Source organism: Heterodontus francisci, chromosome 2 (genome assembly GCF_036365525.1).
Source record: "Heterodontus francisci isolate sHetFra1 chromosome 2, sHetFra1.hap1, whole genome shotgun sequence".
NCBI lineage: Eukaryota > Metazoa > Chordata > Chondrichthyes > Heterodontiformes > Heterodontidae > Heterodontus > Heterodontus francisci.
The window spans coordinates 179627111-179644193 of NC_090372.1; the positions used below are offsets into that span (position 1 = coordinate 179627111).

Consider the following 17083-nt stretch of genomic DNA (forward strand, 5'->3'; position numbering starts at 1 on the left):
AGGGTAGCAGGCTCTCAAAGTTGAATTGTGAGCAAGGGACTGCTAACTTTATGAGGTTTTTGTTGTTCTTCTCACTAGGCTCAAAGAATCACATCAATGAGACAATTTTAACTTGCCCTTCAGCCCCCTTGCCTAATGCTTGGAACCCCATGGTTTTAAGACTGCAGCTTTCAGTCAACCTAGCTCAGAGTATCAGTTTCCATCAACTACAAGCTTGGGATTTGTATGATGCACAACAGATAACAGCCGGGAGACTTTATTCAGCTGCTGCTGCTGCCCCATCTGTGGAAAGAAGTAATCATTATTCTTCTTTTCTCATGAGGTAAGACTTTGGTGGTATTTTGTGGTCATAATTATGCCCACTCATGTTAATTGCTTTATAGGTAACTATATGTTGTGGTAAATTTTTCTTTACTAGGTGAGAAGCTCTCAGATCTCTAAGATTACTGACAGCTCTCCAGATGGGCTGGCCTTTTAGAAGCCTGAAATGGTAAACAGATTTAGTGCCATACTATGCTTGAACTCTAAACAATCATCATGTCAGGCTTGTCATGTTGTGGTTGGAGAAGTACTGATTTTATGATTTGCTAATGCGATGATGAAAGATGGGAACTCCTTTTTTGTGTGCTGCTATCACTAATTCTAAATGCAGTTCAGAAGTTCCACAGTAAAAGTGGTTTAATGTGGTTTTGTGTGTATACACGTCATCTATAATTTTTATGTACTAATGCACTCTTTATTTACTCTTCCATCATGTTCAGTCTCGGAAAATAAAGGAGGCATTATTCCTTCTAACACTGTTACTTTGTTTCTCAGCTTGTTTCTCTTTAAAGTTCAATACATTTTAAAAAAATAGTTCTTCTGACTCCCCTAGTGGCTCACTGGGCACAAAGCTCTATGTGGTGAACTTCCCAGTCATCTTCTTCTTCTTCTTCTTTTTCTTCTTCTTTGCCCTCCTTGTCTCGAGAGACAATGGGTAAGCGCCTGGAGGTGGTCAGTGGTTTGTGAAGCAGCGCCTGGAGTGGCTATAAAGCCACAATTCTACAGTGACAGACTCTTCCACAGGTGCTGCAGATAAAATTGGTTGCCGGGGCTGTTACACAGTTGGCTCTCCCCTTGCGCTTCTGTCTTTTTTCCTGCCAACTGCTAAGTCTCTTCGACTCGCCACATTTTAGCCCCGCCTTTATGGCTGCCTGCCAGCTCCGGCGATCACTGGCAACTGACTCCCACGACTTGTGATCAATGTCACAGAACTTAATGTCACATTTGCAGATGTCTTTAAAGCGGAGACATGGACAGCCGGTGGGTCTGATACCAGCGACGAGCTCGCTGTACAGTGTGTCCTTAGGGATCCTGCCATCTTCCATGTGGCTCACATGGCCAAGCCATCTCAAGCGCCGCTGGGGATATGCTGGGGATGTTGGCCGCCTCGAGGACATCTGTGTTGGAGATACGGTCCTGCCACCTGATGCCATACAGATCAGAAAAGCACCAGGTTTGATCAGCTGAGGTAGCTGACCTCAGCCAAGGCAGCAGTCGGAGCTTCAGTGACGTGAGATAGAAAGGACTAAAGTCAGCCATGATTCCCAATTCTGCATGCTGTCCGGTATCTGGGAGGACATGCTATTGCCTGTTGGTCGCGTAAATTATCATCTCCAGTGATATAACCATCAGTGAAAAGCTAAGGTTTAGTTATCTCTTGATTATTGCTAATAAATGAATGATACCACTAACCCATCCTGAGCCTCAGAAACAAGAGCAATTACTAAGTGACCTATCTTGAGTGCAGTTTAAGTGACCCCCACCTGCACACCTTTCTAAACACCAGAATGTGCTGCTTCTTCCATCTCATTAACCCTCTGATTATCCCAGTGTAATGCTTTAACTGTAAAACCAGAAACAGCTGAGGATACATATCAGGTCCATCACCATCTGTAGAGAGAGAGAGGTTAGTTAATGTTTCAGGTGGAGGGCCCCTTTGGCAGTTCTGATTGATAAACCAGGAATTGAGGGCGTATTTTCCAACACATAGACTGGATTCACTGTCATCAGTCCCAGAAAATGCCACAAGTGATACTTAAAACATATGATGCACAGTAATCCAGAGTGATGTCATTTAGTTGAATAGACACCAAGGACAGATCAGTTCCAGGGCTAAAAAGGCTGTGATCTATTTACTGGCATGAGAAATGTGAAATGCAAAGAATTTGCAGTGCGGAGGACAATACCTGTTTGGTTGCTAACCTGTCTTTGCTCTTTTCAAATTCTAATGGGCCTGCATTTTCTGTCTTTAGTTCAGAGTTACAGCATTCACATCTTTTCTTTTTACCTCTTAATTAAAAAAAACTGTATTTGTTACAGAATGTCTTGTAACTTATGTAGCTGAAAAAGCCACACAATAACCATACTTCCTGAACAGTTCAGGGACATAACAGATGTGGTGGCCTTAGAGGGATTCTCTCTCAGGGTTAATGATGAGTTTGAGTAGGTTTGAAGATTTTGAACTGGCTTTCATAAGCTAATGTGAGTAATAAACTGAGAGATCACTGGCCCACTTTGGTCCAATTGTCTTTCTGATTCCCAAAATTGTATCTTATTTTAATTACTCTTTGTCTTTCACATTCTTTTTCTTTTCAGGCAATGGATTGCAGCGTTCTGGACTTGGACTGATCTGGTTGGTGTGTAGCCAACCAGATGACATCATTTTAGATTGCTATGCACCAGTTTTAAACTTTTTAAAAATTTGTTTTTGGAATGTGGCCTTTATTGCCATCCCTAGTAGGTATTAGTCAGACTTCTTCTTGAACTGGTGCAGTCTGTGTGGTGAAGATGCTGCCACAATGCTGTAGGTAGGGAGTTTTACCTAGTGACAATGAAGAAATGCCAATATATCCTCACGGTTTGTTGCACTTACCACTCTTAGGGTAAAGAAGTTTCTCTTAAATTCCCTAATGGATTTATTAGCGACTATCTTATATTTATGCATCTTAATTTGGTCTCCCCATAAGTGGAAACATATTGCCTACGTCCTACCTTATTAAATCTTTTCATAATTTTAAAGATCTATGTTAAATCACCCCTCAGCCTTCACTTGTCTGGAGAAAAGAGCCCCAGTCTGGTCAGCCTTCCCCGATAAGTATAACCTCTCAGTTTTGGTATCGTCCTTGTGATTTTTTTTCACCTCCTCCTGTGCCTCTATATTCTTTTCATGATATGGAGACCACAACTGTGCACAGCACTCTAACTGTGGTCTAACCAAGGCTCAATATAAGTCTTACATAACATTTCAGCTTTTTAATTCTATCCTTCTCGAAATGAATCCCAGTGCTCAACTTGCTTTTCTCTATGGCCCTATTAACCTGTGTGTGCTACACTTATAATTTGCGGATTTGTACCCCTAGATTCCTTTGCACCTTTATCCTGTTTAGATTCTTATTAGCCAAGTAATACGTATTCTGATGAAAGGTCACTGACCTGAAACATTAATTTTGTTTCTCTCTCCACAGATGCTGCCAGACCTGCTGAGTATTTCCAGCACTTTCTGTTTTTATTTCAGATTTCCAGCATCTGCAGTATTTTGCTTTTATTATAGTATGTGGCCTCCTTATTCTTCTGACCAAACATAACACCTCACAATTATTTATATTGAAATTAATTTGCCAATTACATACCCAATTAAGTGAACTTCTTTGTCTTAGATGTTGTTGAGCCTCTTGAGTGTTGTTGGAACTGCACCACTCCAGGCAGGTGGAGATTATTGCATCACATTCCTGAATTGTGCCTTATAGGTGTTGAAGAGGCTTTGGGGTGTTATGCAGTGAGCCACTCAGCACAGAATACCCAGTCAATGACCTACTCTAGTAGTCACGGCATCATTGGTTCAGTTCCATTTCTAATCAATGGTGACTCCCAGCATGTTGATGGTGGGGAACTCGGTGCTGGTAATGCTATTGAATGTCCTGGAGAGGTGGTTATACTCATTCTTGTTTGAGATGTCATTGCCTAACACTTGTCTGGCACAAATGTTACTTGTCACTTACTAGTCCAACCTGGGATGTTGTCCAGATCTTGTTGTCAGTGTTGCAGCTGTACTGGAACAGCTTAACAGGGGCGCAGTTAGTTTTAGAGCACAGGCCTTCTGCACTACAGCCAGGGTATCACTGGAGGCCATAGCCTTTGCTGTTGCAATGTGTGTTAAACGCTGTTAATGTTAGTTAAGAAAGGCAAGGGGCTGAATTTTCTGGTAGGTCACAGCACCCTGATGTTGGGACCATATGCGAGTCCCGATCACAATGGTGTTAGAATCCCGCCCGCCTGGCAATTTTCCTGGAGGTGGCCAATTAACCGGCTACCTCGGGAGGTCCATCCAATTAGGGTTGGCAGGTGGATTGCGCAGGCAGGAGAGCCAATTGGAGTGCCCAAGGCTGTGGGCAGCCAACAGCCCCACTAGGAGAGGAGGGCACTGCCAAAGTAGTTGGGAGACCGCGAGAGCACCTCAAGATGGAAGCCCCCTCTGAAGAGTCCCAGTCTACGGCCCATTGCCGCATCAAGATGGTCACAAATGCCATGCTGACGAGGGCCTGCTAATACATGCACTTCCATACCGATGTAGACAGCCTGGTTGAAAGGGTTATAGGATTCGGGGGCATTGGTGGCTTCCCCCAGGTGCAGGGTTTCATCAACTGCACGCATGTTGCCATCAAGGCTCCCACAGACCCAGCAGCAGCCTTCATCAACAGGAAGGGCTTCCACTCCTATCCCTGCAGCAGCTCCTCAGGGTAGTGTCCTAGGCCGAACTATTTCCAGCTGCTTCATCAATGACCTTCCTTCCATCATAGGGTCTTGTTTCATTTGAGCCAAAGGTCAATGGCAAAGTCCTGGTATGATTTCTCAGGTAGGGAGTTCAAGGCCAACTCCATCCAAGACAAAGCAGCCCACTTGATCAGCACCCCATCCACCACCTTAAATGTTCAGTCCCTCCACCACTGCCGCAAAATGGCAGCAGTTTGTACCATCTACAAGATGCACTGCACAACTCGCCAAGCCTCCTTTGACAGCACCTTCTAAGCCCATGACCTCTACCACCTAGAAGGACAAGGGCAACAGATGAATGGGAACACCACCATCTGCAACTTCCCCTCCAAGCCACACACCATCCTAACTAGGTCCTATATAGCTGTTTCTTCATTGTCGCTGGGTCAAAATCCTGGAACTCCCTTCCTAACAGCACTGTGGGTATACCTACACCAGATGAACTGCAGCGGTTCAAGAAGGCAGCTCACCACCACCGTCTCATGGGCAATTAAAAATGGCCAACAAATGCTGGCTTTGCCAGCGACACTCACATCCCAGGAGTGAATTTTTAAAAATGTGCAACTCACCTATGACCACCACAAGCACTTCCTGGAGGTGTGTACACGGTTCCTGGGAAGCCGCCATGACGCTTACATACTAAGGCAGTTCCAGGTGCCAAACCTATTCAGACTGTTGCCTCCTCCCCCCACCCGCCCCTATGCCCTCAAGGATGGATACTGGGTGTCTAGGGCTACCCATTGAAAATGTGGCTTCTATCGTCAGTGAGGATCCCTAGCACTGCTGTAGAGGAGAGTTACAACACCTGCCACATCACAACTCAAGCGACCACCGAGTAGACCATGGGGCTTCTGAAGATGCGTTTCAGATGCCGACATAGATCTGGTGGAGCCCTTCAGTATACCCCAACAAGGATCTCACGTATCGTGGTGGTGTCTGTGCACTGCACAACCTGGCACTACAGAGGGGAGAGAATTTGAACTATGAGAATATCTTGGAGCATGATGCATCTTCTGACATTGAGGAGATGGAGGAAGATGATGACAAGGCAGAGGATGCTGAAGAACCCCAGGGACAGGCAAGGCACCATGAGATACACGCAAGGGATGTTCGGGATCTGTTAATGCAAGCATGGTTCACATGAGCCTTCGTAACAGATCCATGCAATTTAATAACGCCTTCAGCACTCTGCAGCCCTGTTCCCGCCACCTTCATTAAAATTGCCATTTATGTGCACCCAGTAAGACATTACACTGTGGCATGGGGAATTCCTCAACCTCACGGGGTATTGTGCCATCCACCTCACCCTCTGACAGAGCCAGGATGCGGAAGTCCCCAGCAGCCCACAAGAAATGCAAGGAGACCCCCTGCCTGCAACATCACACATTTACTGGCGAACAAAAGAATTGCAAGGCTGCATACATCAGAAAAATATTAATCCATGAACCCCAAGTGCAGCTAAGTGCTCTTAAATCTCTCGCATGTGCTTCTACATTTTGTTCTCCTTGTGCTGTCAGCTGAGGTGGAGGCAGGCTGCTGACCTTGCTACCCCATGGTTTGAAATGACCTTAGTGGCTGTCCTCTAGCTGCCTGAGGCCTGGAGGGCCCAGCATTCTGAGGGCCTCCTGCACAAATGGAGGAGATGCATCATGCAGCTGCTCCTCCACCCTTTCAAGGCACACCTGTACCTCCCTGCTCAGCTGAGGAGTGCGAGGACCTGGCCATGAGTCCATGCACCTCACCACCTTCCTCTCCCTCACCCAGCCATTGATGCACAAAGCTCATGGAATTGGGGATGGCATGCAGGTCTGTGTGCATCTGTGCCAACCACTGGGTGGTTTGCTGGATTTTGCTGACCATGAGGGTTGCCAATCTCTCGATGGAGGAAACCACGCAGGCACATGCCAAAGGCATGGCGGCACCTATGGCCTAGATGGACTCCTCTATCGTCCGTGCCAGGATGCGCATAGCCACTGGAAGCTTCACCAGTTGTTCTTTCACCTCATGCTGTAGCTCCAGCATCTTCCACCTTGCTGATGACTCCAGAGGCATGTCATGAGCCTGAGGCTCAGCATTGCCAGGCTTTCTCACAGTCTTCCAAGTGTCAGTGGGCTAGGCTGTCTATGGCCTCTCCTGCACACTGCTGCTCTTCCTTGGCCTTTTCCCTTCCCCATGAGCTCCCTAAGCTGTGAGAGTGGCCAACTGAGGCAAGGGCCTTGCTATGACTTCTTCATATAATTCATAACTTATGCATTTTCCACATAGTTAAACGACAATGACAGGATGCAGGAGAACACATTAACTGCATATTATTTCCCAAAAGCCTTCAATGCCGTGTGGTCTCCAGTCTTACTAATATTAAAATGAGAGAAACAGAACGTTGGTGCATATACTTTATCACAAAGGAATCCTGCCTTACATTACACACTGAGGAAAAATTGTTTCCATTTGTTGATAACACTGGCTGAAGATTATCACTAGAGGAGCAATGGGGGAATTACAAGAACTTTTTCACACAGAGGGCCATTAGAACAATGAATGCTTTACCACAAGTGGCTATTGAGATAGCAACTAACTTATTTTAAAAGGGAAGTAGATAAATATTTAAAAAGGAGAAATATACAAAGACTTTGGGGAACAGTAGATAGCTTTAGCTGAGGAGCTAGCTCTGGCAGAAACACTGTGAACCAAAGGCCTCCTTCTATGCTGTAATTTCTATGATGGTGTAGTGGAGGAGTGCAGCAATAAACTATTGGTCCAAGGATGGCAGAAGTAACCAGTAATTACTCTTTACATAGAGTAGATCAGTCTGTACTGTAAAGGACAACAGTCCACCTGCTGGCCTGAACATTCTATGCATGATTAATTTCATTATTGTTTGATTTAGATTTATACTGGGGCATTTTGAAAGTGAACATTTTCCCACTTATTTTGCACAGATTGTTAAGCGAGGTGCTATGTAACATTAGAGGGCAAAGTCATTACTCACCGGAGGCTATATCCTCTGACATTACTTAAAGCCTAAACTGGTCCAATTTGCAGACGATATCAGGGGAGGTTGTTTCTGAGGCAGCATCTTGGAACACTCGATATCAGTTGGAAAAATATGTAAACAAGCAAAACAATAAGAGGTAAAATTCAGTACAAATAGAATGAGGAAATTGGCCTCAAATGAACTCCATGAATGATGTTGAATTAGCTAAAGATGACTTTTAAAGAGACCACAATGTTTTAGTGGGCTCAACACAGAGCAGTGTTACGATCAGGTGTGGAAGGGTCAAAGGGCTCCACTCTTGTCCCTCTCCTTGTTTGACCACAACAGGGTTTATTCTTTTTTTAAAAGAAAATGTACTTGCAAATTCAATGTTTCACTATTTATGTGCTATGATCATCAAAGAACCAATTGGACAGGTTTTCTTGAGTTTAGCAAAGAAAGAAGTTAGCTTTATTGTACTTAAACCGATCTAGGTAAAATAATAAACTGTGCTCCAACTTTCACACACATACACATGCAAGGTTCATAGACACACATACAAATAGGTTACAGAGTGGGGAAGGATAGATTGGTTGGATTAGAGTCCAGAACAATAAAAAAGGTTGTACAGTCTGTGGAGGTTCATGACTCAGTTGTCCTCTGACTGAACTCAGTGGTCCTGAGGCTTCTGACTTGTAGATGTGGCCAGAAGATTTGGTGGTCCTCCTGGAAAACAGTGATGCAGATGAGTTCCTTCACGGGGTCTCTGTCTGCCGCAGTGATGGGCTTAGGTGGTTACAGCCAGCAGGCAGGGTTCTACTCTTGCTAGGTGGACTGGAGAGAGAGAGAGAGAGGGAGCGAGAAAGAGAGAGGGACCCCACTTGGGTCTCTTTTGGTCAGTGTTCAGTTGCTTGTCTGCTGCAGAGAGAGAAAACCCAGCTTAAAACACACAGATGGTGGGCCTGTCACATGATGGCTCAGTGTTATTTCCTAATGCACCTTAATTAGTTCGTGTCTGGGAATTCCCTTCTCTCAAGCAAGCCCCATTGTTCAATTGGTTACCTTTGAGTGGTTCATCTCCACTAGCTTAATGTCCCAAGATTGCCTTTAATGTCTTGTTAATGGGGACTGGCCAGTTGATTTACTCCAAACTTCCCAAGTCATTGTTCTGAAGGGGACTGGCCAGACAATTTGACTCTCTATCAATGCATTGGAATGTAGGGGATTTTGATACAAATTTTGGTGGCCATTTTAGCAGCTAGCAGTCACATTTTGGTCTGTTCCTTTTTCCTTTTTTGAATAATTTTATTCAGATTTCCAGCCGATGGATGAAAAAAAATCATTTGGTATAGCATGTGTTCATGACAGCAGTCATTAGCAAACAGTAAGTTGAATTATAGAGCAAAACAATAGAATGATAGTCAGAATCAAGCTATAAAATGCTCTGGTGAGACCACATCTTGAGTACTGTACCTAGTTCTGGTCACCTGAAATACAATACATACAAGCTGTAGAAGCAGTTCGGTGAAGAGCCACAAGGTTGATTCCTAGCCCTCGATTTTTCCTGTGGGCGGTGGGCACATTCTGGATATGTGGCAACGAAACTCCCACGAGGAGCTCAGCATGAGACCCAGACCATACTTATATTGCAGCACAATATTGCACCCAAAACTGGTGGAACAAACAGCCCAGGAGCCTCAGGATGCCGGAGATTCAAAGGAATGGTCCTCGGCATAACCTCAGTGTGGCTGGGATTAAGGTGGCTTAAAGGCCTCCTTATAGGAATTGGGGCCCACCGGGAGCACTCACAATAGTCATTGTACAAAACTTAACTTGGTCTCTTCTGGCTATTTGGCACCTCCCTCCTTGGTTCGGCTGTTAGGTACCACACAGTGTGCACATCCCCCGACTCAGCATTAAAATCACGTTGTGTCACTGATGATATCATCAAGCCACGACTTTAGAGTTTGAAGTAGGTCCCAACTGACTGTAGCCAGTGCTTCGGCCAACTTGAAAGTCCTTGAAGATGAACTGATGCTGGATGGGAATGGAGTGACCTTCGGCCAGTATCTGGATTTGGCCTAATCTTCCCACGCACCATTCTCACTGAGGGGGTTTAAAATCAAGGCAGGAATTAGAGGTCTTGGATATGAGGAAAGAGTGGCAATATTTGTGCTTCATCCCCTCTAATGGAGGCAACTGAAGGATATACTTGTAGCAGTTTCAAAGAAAATTACTTCAACAACAGCAACAACAACTTATATTTGCAAAGCACCTTTAACGTAGTAAAACGACCCAAGGTGATTCACAGGACTGTTATCAAACAAAATTTGACATCGAGCTACATAAGGAGATATTAGGTCAGATGGCCAAAAGCTTGGTCAAAGAGGTAGGTTTTAAGGAGACTCTTAAAGGAGGAAAGAAAGGTTCAGAGGGGGAGAGATGTAGGGAGGAAATTCCAGAGCTGGCAGCTGAAGGCATGGCCACCAATGGCGGTGATTAAAATCAGGGATGCTCAAGAGATCAGAATTGCAAAAGCATAGATATCTCTGAGTGTTTTGGGGCTGGAGGAGATTAGAGAGATAGGGAGGGATGAAGCCATGGAGGGATCTGAAAACAAGGATGAGAATTTTAAAATAGAGGCATTGCCTAACCAGGGGTCGGTGTAGGTCAGTGAGTACAGGGGTATGGACGACCAGGACCTGGTGCCAGATAGGGAATGGGCAGCAGATTTAGATGTCCTCAAGTTTACAGAGAGAGGAAGATGGGAGGCCAGCCAGGAGTGGGTGTGAATAGTCAGGTCTAGAGATAACAAAGGTATGGATGAGGGTTTCAGCAGCAGATGTGCTGAGCCGGGACAGAGTCTTGTGATGTTATGAAGGTGGTTCAAGTGATGGGGCAGATATGTGGTCCAGAGCTCATGTTGGGATCAAATATGGCACCAAGATTGCAAATTGTCTGGTTCAGCCTCAGACAGTTGCCATGGAGAGGGATGGATTCTGTGGATAGGGAATGGATTTTGTGGTGTGGATGGAAGACAATGGCTTCAGTCTTCCTGATATTTGGTTGGAGGAAATTTCTGCTCACTGGATATTGGACAAGGATTCTGTAGCGACTGTAGAGGGGTCGAGAGGGGTGGTGGTGAACTAGGTGTCTTTAGTGTATATGTGGAAACTGACATGTTTTCAGATGATGTCTCCAAAGGGTAGCATGTAGATGACAAATAAGAGGAGGCCAGGATATTTCCTCAGGGAACCCTGAAGTCAATTGTGAGAGTAGAACAAGGAATCACAAGTTGAAAATTAGTAAAAGGCAAATCTAGAACTGATATCACAAAATTCTTCGCACAAACAATGATCAACATTTGTAATGGATATCCAGGTAAAGTAATGGCAGTGAAAACTATGGAATCATATAAGAAACAATTAGATGTGCTGACAGTTGTGACAGAAATCCCACATGCCAAATGGAAAATATAAATTTAGCCATAATGAACTTTGCCTGAGACTTTTTACTGAACATTATTACAAAAAACTTTTGAAAAGCACAACAGAGCAGTAAATATGGCCTCGCACAATTTACATATGAGAAGCCAAAGGCCGGCTGGGAGACAGAGGTGATTGCCTAGTCTAGCCAGAACAATGGGGGTGCTCCCTGATTCAATTACCTAGAATGGTTTTGTCAAAGCTGATCATCAAAAGCCATTGATACCCATTGGCTTTGAAAGAGCCAACCACCACCGCAACCACCACCGCAACCACCACCGCAACCACCACCGCAACCACCACCGCAACCACCACCGCAACCACCACCGCAACCATCAACCTGCCCCCCCCACCCCCCCCTCACCGCCCCGTCCCACCAAGTATGTCTGAACAACATTGAATTTCAAAGATAATTCCAGAAACTTCTGTTTCAAACAAAGAGGTGATCACATGACATGACTGCCTGTGTGACTCTGAGAGTTTGTGAATTGTGCCTCTGAAAGCAAACAGTAACTGAACTCCAAGAAAGAACATCTGTCCTCTCTCCCTCTCAAGTAAAGTCCCTGGAAAACCTCGGCTGCAGCTAAACCTCAAATCTACAGATCCTCATGGTCATCAACAAGGACGACAGATAAAATCTCTTCGGCCTTCCGGAACCAGAGAAGCAAGCCCGAATTGTACATGTGACCCAGCGAGGACTTCAAGACTTCAATTTCACCTAAGGACACTGGGACTACACTTTAGTATTTAAATTCCATTTTTATTAAGGACTCTACTCCAAACCTCCCAACTCTGCTTTTCCCCTCTGCATCTATTTGTGTGTATGTGCCTCTCGTGTGACTATGAGCATGGATGCATCGTGTATTTTAGTAATTTTAACATGTTTAGAGTGATAAGGTTAATAAACTTACAACTTCCTTGTTTAAACTCAAGAAAACCTGTCTGATTGGTTCATTTGCAAGTATATATTAGAGCATCAGGAGCAAGTGCACACAGAGTTGGTAAGTTAAATCACTGTGTTAAAAGGATAAACCCTGTTGCGGTCAAACCAGAGAAGGGGCGAAGGGGGAGCTTGAGACTCCTTCCTCACCTGGTCGTAACACCATGATTGTAAAATTGCTGTCTTGCAAGCAAAAGGGCTAATTCCCTAATATGATGAGAACGTTCCAACCAAATAGCAGTTCATTATATGGGGAAACAAAGAAGGACTTCACTTCTTTAAGTCGCGCAGTCTGGACCTGGGATAAGATTAAGGAATTAGACAGTCTTATGGCTAGAAAGCTTTGTCATCAGTGTAATAAGCTATCTTATTGTGATTCCAACAGGCACTGTTACAACTTTTTAAGGCATGTCTGCAAACCTGGTGACACTATAGAAATGATTTAATTAAATTGGCTTTTGATTAGTAAAGTGATCTGAAGTGGTATTCCCTTTATAATAATTTAAGATATTCAAGGCAAGACACTGCTCCATTTAAAGGAAGGTTGAAGGGGGAAGGAACAACAGTTAAGGAAGGTTTTTTAAAAAAAAATTCTAATTAAGCTGCAATAAAATCAGAGTAATAACCCAGGCCAATGGTCTCTTCAGGGCCCCACAAGGAAACTTTGGACCTCATTGTTGTGTTGTTGTATTTGTGACATTGCTAGGGCATTCCGGAGAAAGTCTTAGACTCCCGATAAAGTCAACTAACAACTCTTTATTATTTACATTTACAATATACACTCTCCGCAAGCCTCCTAAGCTAGCATCCTCTGTGCTGCTATCTCTTCTTCTCCTCAATCCCATACCATGTGACTGTTACATCATCGCTCTTACAGTGGGATGGGTCACTCTGTCTTCAGCATTAACCCTTTTCATCCTTATACTACACTCCTCTGCCCCAGGTTTAGGACCAATTCCACCTCCCCTTGCCCTCCAACTCTTGGAGATTCCCTCCTGGAGTCCTGTCTTGTGCCAGGGACGTTCCTATGGATTCCAGGAGCAGAGGCCTCCTGTCCATATTCCTGCTGGTGCTCACCAACCAGGCAGTGATGCCTGCCAGTTTCAGGCAGGAGTCTGATATTGCAGTTGTAAATGAGACCCAGGAGCTAAAATTCCTCCAAGCTTTAGCATGTTCCTGCTCCAAGTGAATTTATTTGGTATGAGCTGTTAATTGAAATATATAGACATAATCTTCACAAAATCTGTAACCTAAATGCCAACACACAAAAAGGAGACACTGCCCAGTATATCAGTAATATTGAAATCTAGATCTCAATGGAACGCAGAAATAGGAGTAGTCCATTCAGCACCTCAAGCCTGTTCCGCCATTCAGTAAGATCATGGCTGCAGCCTAAATCCACACACCTGTTTTTGTCCCATATCCATTTATACCTCAAACTTCTATTTGTATGCAACAAAATGAATTACAATCTAGTGAGAGAAAAAAACATACTTTAGTGAAATCCATTCTATTTGCCTGAGTCCAACAATGTTAGTTTTTCTTTTACTGTTAAAATTTGATTATTTTTGCTCAGTGCACAATGATTTATGAAATCACAGTTCTGTACTTCAGCCATTAACAATATCTCTTTACACACCACTGCCTTTCCCATAAAACTCATCTGTGTGACCCTGATGTAGTGCTTTGCTTAGTCTGCAGCTCTCTCCTGTGTAATGCCCCTCTGATTGTACTAGTCTATAGTTAACCTTATGTCTGAGGTTGCATACGTCACAATAATAAAAATGATCAGGACAGCACCTCAATAGGAATACTAAAGAAAAACACCACAGATGCTGGAAACCTGAAATAAAAACAGATGGAACACTGATGCATAGTCATTGACCTGGAAGGTTAACTCTTTCTCTCTCCATAGATGCTGCCTGACCTGCTGAGTGTCTCCAGCATTTTCTGTTTTATTTTTGAATGGATGAAGTTTGGGTTAACTTCAAAGCTTCACTTTGCTTCCTGCTGTTCAGCTGGCGCACATCCACCTCATGTACCAATTACCAAATCAGTACTTTTCCAGTGTTCCTAATAGAAAGAAAGAGCTTGCAATTATAAAGAATCTTTCATATTCTGAAAATACTTCACATGCAACGATTTGCTTTTGAAGTGTAGTCACTGGGCTGGATTTCTGGCGAGCTTCAACAATGGCGGCCTGCCCGTCCAGGCCGCACGCCAAAGGTCTCAAGCGCGGCGGCTCATTTAAATAGCCGGGGTGAGCCGCCAGCCCCCCCCCCCTCAATCACGTGGAGGGAGCGGGCTGTCCATTCCTGGTACTGCCGTCAGCTGTCTATGTGCGGGTGCTGCCGCCATTTTTAAAGGGCTGTCAGCCCTGTTGCGATATTGAAATATTTAAAGACAAATTGAATTAAATAGATGCATTTCCTTTGCCCCTCTCCCACCTCCCAATAAAAATTAATTTAATTATTTGCCTTTTCCCCCCAAATCACTTACCTTTACCGTCTGACCTTCCCCACCCAAACTGCACAAATTTTAAACTACAACCCTTCCCACCATCCCCTACGCCCATGACGCTTATTTGAACCTGTCCCCTGCCCCTCACCGCACTGATAAACTTACCTCCTCCCCCCTCCCCACCAGTGTAGTGCCTCGTTTCCCGTCGTCCAGCAGCCGGGAGGTCACCAGCGGAAGGATCAGGCCGGGTCCTGCCGATGTCGAGCTCCATGGTGGGCCTCATCTGCGACAATCTTCTGGCACCCCCCACCCACCCCGCCACGGATCCCGACGTCAAGGGCTCCTTAAAATTCAGGCCCTTGTTTTCCGGGTAAAAGCAGCAGCCAATTTTCAGACAGCATTGGCTGTAGAAACAGCAGTGTGATGAATTATTAAATTGTTGGTGAAGGATGAATGTTGGTCACTGTACTGGGAGAACTCTGCAGTTCTTCAGAAAGATGCCATGGGGCTCTTTTGCCCATCTAATTTTTTTTTCTCGAAAATATACTTTATTCATAAAAATCTGTAAAAAATACGTTACAAAACAGTTCAAAACAGCACCAAGTTGACATTCCAAAAAGTGCAAAGGAAATCAGTTTTCTTCAATACACAGGTTGCCTCACAACCCTTCCATTCCATTTTACTTGCCATGTACATTTTACAGCAAACTCATATCTGGTGTATACAGCCCGAGGGGTATCCCATGGGTCCAGCCCCTCAGTTCACTATGGCGGGAGGACCTTACACAGTTGTCTTTCCCCATTGAGCCTTTGCAGCGGCTGCCCCAAGCTTTAGTGCGTCCCTCAGCACATGGTCCTGGACCTCGGAATGTGCCAGTCTGCAACACTCGGTCATGGACAACTCTTTGCGCTGGAAGACCAGCAAGTTTCGGGCAAACCAAAGAGCGTCTTTCACCGAATTGATGGTCCTCCAGCAGCAGTTGATGTTTATCGCGGTGTGCGTCCCTGGGAACAGCCTGTAGAGCACAGACTCCTGTGTTACAGAGCTGCTTGGGATGAACCTCGACAAAAACCACTGCATCTCTTTCCACACCTGCTTTGCAAAGACACATTCCAGAAGGAGGTGGGCAGCTGTCTCTTCCCCACCACAGCCACCTCGAGGACAGCATGTGGAGAGGGTGAAACTCCGGGCGTGCAGGAAGGATCTGACAGGGAGGGCCCTTCTCACCACCAGCCAAGTTACATCTTGGTGCTTGTTTGAAAGTTCTGGTGATGAGGTATTCTGCCAAATGACTTTGACAGTCTGCTCGGGGAACCAGCAGACAGGATCCACCATCTCCTTTTCCAGTAGGGCCTTGAGGACGTTTCGTGCAGACCACTGCTTGATGGATTGTTGGTCAAAGGTGGTTTCCCGCAGAAACTTTCCCACGGAGGATAGGTGGTACCACACGGTCCAACTGGATGGAGCATTCCGTGGCAATGTGACCAGGCCCATCCTTCGCAACACCGGGGAAAGATAGAACCTCAGCACATAGTGACACTTGGAGTTTGCGTACTGGGGCTCTATGCACAGCTTGATGCAGCCTTCCTGCACGCCCGGAGTTTCACCCTCTCCACATGCTGCCCTCAGGATGAGGGCGACGTTGGGTACATTTTTCCCGCCCTTATCCAGAGGTTTGAACATCGGGTCCCTTCGGACCCGATCCATTTATGAACTCCAGATAAAGTTGAAAATGGCTCGGGTGACCACCACGGCGCAGGAATGGGGTATGGGCCAGACCTGCGCCACATACAGCAACAACGTGAGCGCCTCGCACCTGACAACCAGGTTCTTAATGGAGAGAGAGATCGCTTCTCCCACATGCTCAGTTTATGGTGTACCCTGGCTACTCGCTCCATCCAGGTTTTGGCGCATGGTCCGGCCCTTCCAAACCATATCCCCAGCACCTTCAGGTAGTCTGACCTGATGGTGAAGGGGACAAAGGATCAGTCGGCCCAGTTCCCAAGGAACATGGCCTCACTCTTGCCATGGTTAACTTTGGCTCCTGAGGCCAGTTCAAACTGGTCGCAGATGCTCATCAGTCTGCGCACAGACAGCGGATCCGAGCAGTAGACGGCGACATCGTCCATGCACATGGAGGCTTTTACCTGAGTACCTCCACTGCCTGGGATTGTCACCACTCTTATGCCCGCATCCTTCCTAATGGACTCAGCAAAAGGTTCGATACAGCAAACAAACAAGACAGGGGAGAGAGGACAGTCCTGTCTGACTCCAGATTGGATCGGCAAACTTTCTGATTCCCACCCATTGATTGAGACTGCGCTACTGATGTTTGTGTAGAGCAGTTTGATCCAATTGCAGATTCTCTCCCCAAACCCCATTTTGGGGAGCACGTCCATCATGTATGTGTGC

General features: G+C 45.4%; 1 protein-coding gene across 1 annotated transcript in view; it reads left to right on the plus strand.

Moving 5' to 3' along the window:
• Positions 1-299: 299 nt before the first annotated feature.
• Positions 300-17083, plus strand: part of jcada (junctional cadherin 5 associated a) — a 253287-nt gene continuing 236503 nt past the window's right edge. Inside the window, exon 1 of the mRNA XM_068014296.1 lies at positions 300-322. The gene's annotated coding sequence lies outside the window, so the exon portion shown is untranslated. The remainder of the gene's footprint in view (positions 323-17083) is intronic.